The following is a 7,847-nucleotide window of genomic DNA, read 5'->3' as shown; positions in this document are numbered from 1 at the left end:
AGACTTAAGATGCATGCTTTTGTTCATGTGCATAACCTTTCTTGTCCCGATATCAAGAGATCTGAGCTCGTTCTTCGTCCATGGAACTACTCCAAATGGATATATATATATATATATATACTAATCTTTATAGAACACTCTTGTATATATATTTTTTCTTTCTTTTTAATTAAGTTTCATGTGTATAATACTATGTAACACAATGTTCAAAGGGTGTAAACCGTAAATAAACTAAACTAAATTAAATATATTTAGAAACTATCTTAGTTACATTTTTCGATTCGATAAAAAATCAAAAAGTTAGAGCTTTTTCAAAATTTCAAAAAAAAATGTTATGAGTTTTAGACATTTTTGCCAAATTTTCTGGTGCAAGCAAGAAGGCTATATGTATTTCGAAAATATACTCAGAAAGTTTCTTTATTAGACAAAAGTTCAAAAAGTTGGATCATATTCAAAAATAAGACATTTTTCTTTCTTTTTAATTATATTTATATTATATACATATTATATTTATTTTATATATATATATATAGATATATATATATATATACCAAGAGTGAAGACATAGCCAATGGGCACAAAATTTGGTGACGTCTTTACGATATCGTAAAGACATCGTCAAATCTCACAACTTACTTACGATAACGTTAAGGCGCCTTAACGACATAGACATAGGATGTCGTAAGGATGTCGTAAAGACGTCGCCAAACTTTGTGCCCACTGGGAATACAAGACGTATAACGCCTGGTGACTGCTACACTTTAAACGCATCATCTGTAACTAGCAGTCTATGTGCGTATCCCGGTAACAGCCATTGAATTCAGAAAAATTAAGAATTTGTATTCCTATGAATAGGCGATTTTCCCTCGTTTAAAAATCCCCCAACAGGAACAGAAAAAGTGCAAATCCTATTCCCCTCAATCGACTTAGTAGAATTTAATGAAATCATCTATTCAATCTATTTTTCATTATCGAATCTTCCCAGTGGGTACAAAGTTGGCGATGTCTTTACAACATCGTTACGACATCCTATGTCTATGTCGTTAAGGCGTCTTTACGATATCGTAAATAAGTTGTGAGATTGTCGTAAGGATGTCCTAATGATGTCGTAAAGACGTCGCCAAATTTTGTGCCCACTGGGCCGTTTCCCATTGCTGTTAAGAACGCCGTAGCAGACGACAACTTTTATTCCATCGCAGGATAAACTTTCGCCAAATAACATGTAAACTTTAACAGCGGGAAATTTTACGTGCAACAAAATTTAACTTCAGTTTTTTCTGTGATGGATACGTGCGTGAACTTTTCAATGTCCTTAAAAAAAAAATAAAAAAAAAACAGCGTAGGAATTCACCGTTTAGTGACGAGAAAAATGTGAGAACCGGAACAAGTCAAAAACTAAACAACTGAAAATCGCTTGTGTCTCTTGATTTTCAGTTGTTTTGGTTCTCACATTTTTCTCGCAACTCAACGTTCAATTGCTACGCTGTTTTTTTGGAAGGACATTGAAAAGTTCACGCACGAATCCATTGGATTTTTGTGTTTTCCCGACGTTCATTATTTACGACTCTTGAGATTTGTGTTATTTGAAAGCGTCTATTAAATTTATTTGTTGATCAGAATTGTTAATACAAATGAAACATATTGTCAAACGTCAGTTTCCTTCGTCAGAATATTAATTTAGGGATAAAATAAACAATTATGAAAAAAAATGGATTTTTTCTATCAAAGAGTGACCGTTTAATGCAATTGTTAATCAGTATTGTTTATAACAATGGTAAATATTTTGATTGTCCATTTCTGTCATGGAATTTTCATTTTTGAAGGCCAACTTAATGATTGTGCAGAAAAAATGCATTTTATATATACAGAGGCGCTTATTTATGAAATTTATTTATAACAATCCAAAAAATTATACTTTAGTGTTTCATTTCAACGAAACATTAATTTCACTCGATTTCGCGGGGAAAAACGTGATGAAAAGAACTTCCAAGCTTCAATGTACAGCAATAATCGATTTTGTTCATAAATTTGTTTATAACAATTGAACAGATTGCAAGAACTTCATCTAAGTTATTTGAATTTGTTAATCGATTGTAAATCTATCAGTTTTTCACCTTTCTGAGGTAAAATCAATGAATGGTACAGAACAGGCAGCTCAAATATGAAAAATTAGGGTTTTTTGGCAGTTTGCAACTTGAATAACAAACAAACAGAGCTTTTTTAGCAAACTCGCCCTTGACAGACCTCTTCAGAATTTAATTACCTTTAATTAAAAAAAAAGATGGAATCGGATAAAAATTGTAGGATCTGGATCATTTTGAACCCCAATTTTCTAATTCGCAGCATTGTGCGTAGGTGCTTTGAGAACCTTCTTTAAAATCAAACCTAAAAAAATTCAGTTACAATTTATGGCTGTAATTTCTCAGAAGTTTAAATCACAGTTTTCGATTTAATTTACAGCGCGCAATGAGAATGTGCCCGCGCTGCGCGCATATTTTTAAAAACTTTTTACCGTTATAGAAAAAAACTAGTGCGATTATTTCGTGACTTTCTAATGGGATTTTTAACATAAAATCCGAATTTCACCAATTTAAAAGTTGATCTTGCTGTTTTTTTTTTTTAGTTTTTGTTGCATGTTACGGAAGGGATACTATGTGGATACTATGAGGATACTTTGTAGAGTATCCTTGCTGTTCCATCGGTCTGCTAGGGATCACATGTTATTTTCAATTATTGATTTTTCGACTATGAAGCTCTAAAAGCTTTCAAAATTTTAACGAGAGCTTCAGTGCATTTGAATACGACTGTCATCCAAAGATCAATTGATTCTCATTCGTAATTCTATTACTGAGGTTACTCCCTTAAAAAGTTCACAAAAAATGGCATTTTTGAGATAAAGCAAAAAAACTTATGGGGTTGTACTCTCCAAATAGAATGACCTTAAGAAAAATTAGTTTCATAGAGAGCTTTAAAAAAAGTATATTTATTTTGAAGATTGAAGTGAAAAATTTAGACGAAGCTTGTAAAACGAATGAGATCAATTTGAGCATAACATAAAGTGACAAAACTGTTTGTATTTGAAAAATTTATTTATTTCATGCATTACTATAATAAAAAAGTGAGAAATGTAATTTTACAGTATAAAAATATTTCTCAATCGTCTCCGAGACCAGAGTCAGTGCAAATTGGCATGCGATGCTCATTCTCATTCATGAGAGTGTAATGTAATCTTACAAATTTTCGACCTATGATTTTTAATGTATTTTTACATTTCGGCACTCACAGAGTCTGAAAATCATAAAATTTTGTCGGTTTCTGTCTGTCTGTATGTTTGTATGTATGGTTACCAGAAGGTTGTAGCCTCGCTAACTTTTGAAGGATTTGTTCAACCTAGTCAGCCCTTGATACACTAAGGTTTATACAATAAGGTACATTAAGGTTCCAAAATGATGGCTAAGTTCGTTAAGCAGATATTTCCAACCAAAATTAAAAAAATTAGAGCATTTTCAAAGTTTTAATTTTTTTCTTCAAATTGTAGACATTTTAGTTAAAATTTCTTAAAGATGGGTAGAGGACTTACAAATTATCCAAATAAAATTGTCAATTTCGATGAAAATTATAAAAGTTATATACTTTTGAAAATTTTGAAAATGTTCAGAAAAATAGAAAAAAATGTTTTTCTGATAGATTAGGAAATTCCATTTAAATTCTTCACTAGATATCAAATATATTAAAAAATTATCTTATTTAAATTTTTCGATTAGACAAAAATTCAACAAGTTTGAGCTTTTTCAAAATTTGAAAAAAATGTTATGAGTTTTAGAAATTGTTGTAAAATTTTATGGTACACGACAAAAATAACTGCAAATCAGACTAACTCATTATGGCCCGATCCGCTTTTGCTTGTTCGCGCCTGACTGCTCGCCTGAGTGACAGCCGCAGACCCCGCGCAACACCTGTTACACCTACATGCGGCGCGGCGTCAATTCTCGGAAGGGCTATAGAAGGGAAGGCTATTAAAGAGTTTCACTGTATTTCGAACCTATTCTCATGAAATTTATTAATAGACAAAAGTTCAAAAAGGTGGATCATTAAGAAAAATATGCAATTTTTGTTTTTGAGAGATCCGTAAGTTTAACACATTGTTTTTAGTAGATTTGAACAAGATTAAAAAATTATCATGATGAAGTTTTTCAATTGGACATAAATTATCAAGCACGAAGCGCGAGTTTTATAATGATAATTTAATCTTCAAAGCCGTAGGTGCTTTGAGAACCTTCTTTAAAAACAAATAGAAAAAAGTTTCAGTTACAATTTATGGCTGTAATTCCTCAGAAGTTTAAATCACAGTTTTCGATTTAAGTTATAATATTTATGATATTTGAAAAAATGTAGTTAAATTCTGACATATATAGAATGTTTTCCGAAATCCATATCTGTTTCGAAAAGTGTCATTTGGAGCCTATAAGAATAGAAAAATTATTATACTGTAAATGTATGAATGACGTCAGCAAACTGAAGATATGGCAATGTCGTATCCATGCCACGTGCTTTAGTTTATGCGCGAATTTAGAAAAACATGCGTGTTCACACGCGACCTTGCCAAACTTATGACTGTGACCGTGTGAGTCAATAACAAATCGAAGCGTTCTCTCAACTGACTTGCTACTTACCGAGGGTACTTCCTTAATGAAACAAGTCAGATTAAAAAAAATTTTCCTCACGTTTTTTCAACATGAGAGGAAATTGCAACAGTTTTTCCAAAAAGACGAACTTTTAACTAAAGGATGACTTTTGGACAAAATTGTTGGTTTCTTTACTAAATAGTGGCATTTTTTATTAAAAAAGATTAAATATCTCTTAAAATAGATGAGTTTTTATTTGAAAAAAAAAAGTTTCAAAATAGTTGATTTTTCATACAAAAAATTCCAGTTGACTTTTCAAGATCAAAATATAAATTTTGTAACAAAAAATAAGTTTTTACGAAAAAATGTCCATTTTCAATCCAAAACGACACATTTTTTCAACCAAAAATATTTATTTTTACAAAAATAGTGCAATTTTGTACCATATAGTTGAATTTGATGCATTTTTTTTATAAAAAACGAGACTTTTCAACATGAAAATATAAATTTTTAACAAAAATTAAATTTTCTATGAAATAGAAAATTTTCAACAATGCAGTAGAATTTTCAATTATATAGTTGCATTTTTGTCCAAGGAAGATAAAGTTTCTCTTAAAGCAGATGAGTTTTTAGTACAAAAAAAATTTAATTTTAATATTCATCCAGAAAATATTTTCAGTTTTTTCAACATCAAAATATTAAATTAAAACAAAAATTAAATTTTCAACAGACCAGCAGAATTTTCAACTAAAAATCATGATTTTTCTACAATATTGTCGAATTTTCAACAAAACAGTTGGATTTTTATTTAAGAAAGATGAAAGTTTTTCTAAAACAGATGGATTAAAAAAAACACAAAAAAAATTGTAGAATTTTTATCTAAAGAATATTCCAGTTCATTCTCCAAGACCCAAATAAGAATTGTAAACAATAAGTTAACTTTCTGCTACAGAGTCGAATTTATTGCCAAAAAGCATGACTTTTTAACATGATTGTTAAATCTTCAACAAAACATTTGCAGTATTATTCAAGAAAGATGCAATATTTATACTAACAAATATTAACTTTGAAATAAAAAAGAAAAATTTTCAGTAAAAATAGTGTTCATCCAAAAAAGATCTCAGTTGACTTTTATCAGTAAGAAAATATGAATTTTAAATCAAAGGTTAATGTTCTACGAAAAGAGTTGAATTTTTAACCCAATAAAATACATTTTTAAACAAACAATTGCATTTGCGACGCAAAAGGATAACCTTTCAAGCAAATTCTTAAAATTTCAACCAAATAATGAAATTTATAACTAAAAAGATGATCTTCAGGAGAAAGTTTGTGTGAATTTGCAAAAATTACGTACATGTGTGAAGGACCCCATCCCTTGCCGTTGTCAATGTCACTGTCACGTGGTGTCATAAATGTACATAAATGAACATAAATGAACAGCATTCTTTGCATAAAATCAAATTTCATTTCATTACAAAAGTAGAAATTAAAGAAATAGTTTCCATATTAAATTCGAAAAGAAATTATTTTCCTTGAATAACATTTTTACAAATATTACATTTGAATTGTAATTATTGCGTATTAATTTAAATGAAACCTATGATTCCCAAGCCTGACAGATGCTATTGGCCTAAGCGACTTAAGAAACTCCAAGGGAACAGAGAATAATAATGCAATGTATATAGATATACTACACGTTCATCTCGAGGACATATAGGCAAAGGAAGTTTGAAGGCTTGGACCCTTGTGTTTCCATTTTTATGGCCGGAGGAAGCAGTAGGAAGGCCTGCCGGTGTTCGCAGGAGAAATTCGGCAAATCACGGTAGTGAGCTACTGCAACTTCGGCGGGCAGAAAAATACCGGCCGGAATTTGCAGTAGGTCCTGCGAAGCTCCTGCGGGCAGTAGGTAATGCTTCGTCGGAGTGTGTAGGAGGCTGGAGGGCACTAAGCAGTAGGTATTCTACTGCTCGTCCGATCTCTACTATAGTGTCTAACGTACCTAGAAAACCTGGAATTTTTATATACCTTGGAAAACCTGGAAATGCCAGGGAATTTGTTTAAAGTCAGGGAATTTTTGGGCGAGCGTGTTTAATTTTTGGTTTAAATGCAATTTCAATTGAAATATAAAATTGAATAACAATAATTCTTCATTTGTAAAAGTAGCTTTATATTACTGTATTTAACTATTTTTATATTTTACAGGAAAGTCTTTCATAGTTAAAAATTACAATTATGTTGAAAAGTCAGATTTTTTGGGTTGAATTCAACTGTTTTTTATCAAAAATTCAAATATTTTTTGGTTGAAATATCAGCTACTACATTTTTCGTTCAGAATTCATCTTTTTGGAATAAAAATTTAATTACTTGGTTAAAATATTTTTGTTGTTGTTGAAGCTTTATAATTTGTATTGAAAATTCTACTATTTGGTTGAAAACTGAGCTTTTTTTATTGAACATTCGTTTTTGTCTTGGCAGAAAACTAATTTTCATACCGAAAATTTAACTATAGCAGTTGAAACTTGAACTATTTTGTTGGAAGTTGTTTTTTTTTGCGTTGAAAATTAATTTTTTTACCTGAAAATCTAAATAACCATTCAAATTGAATATTCCATTATTTTAGTTAAAAATTAATCTCTTTGGTTGGACATTAGTTTTTTCCTCGGGCTTTTCAACTGAAAATTTTACTATTCTTTTTATTTTGAATTGATCTATTCCAGTTGAAGATTTGGTTTAAAATCTAACTACTCTAGTTGAAGATTCAACATTTTAGTCAAAAATGTATCAGTTTGGTTAAAAATTTACCTTTTTGTTTGAAAATTTACCTTTTTCGTTAGAAATTTAAATATTCCAGTTGAAAATTCATTATTTTATTAAAAAATTTACTTTTTTTGTGGAAAATTCCACTATTACAATAAAAGATTTATACTTTTAGTTGAAAATTCATCACTTTGATTGAAAATTTAACGATTTTATTAAAAATTATTTTATTGTTAACTGTTTTTCGTATTATTTAATTATTTAAGTAAACGATGATGCAAATATATTTAGGAATATTTTGTAATATAAGTTTTCAAAATTAAACGTAATAATTAAGTCGTTAGAAACCAAAGAAAACATGATTTATAATAAATTAACAAAAAAGTATACATGTTACCAATTGGGACATTTACAAAGATAATTCACTGTCCTTTATTCCAAAGAAATTGACATGTGATAAGATAT

Source organism: Belonocnema kinseyi, chromosome 7, assembly GCF_010883055.1.
Source record: "Belonocnema kinseyi isolate 2016_QV_RU_SX_M_011 chromosome 7, B_treatae_v1, whole genome shotgun sequence".
Lineage (NCBI taxonomy): Eukaryota > Metazoa > Arthropoda > Insecta > Hymenoptera > Cynipidae > Belonocnema > Belonocnema kinseyi.
Note: the sequence above shows the minus strand (reverse complement) of the source record.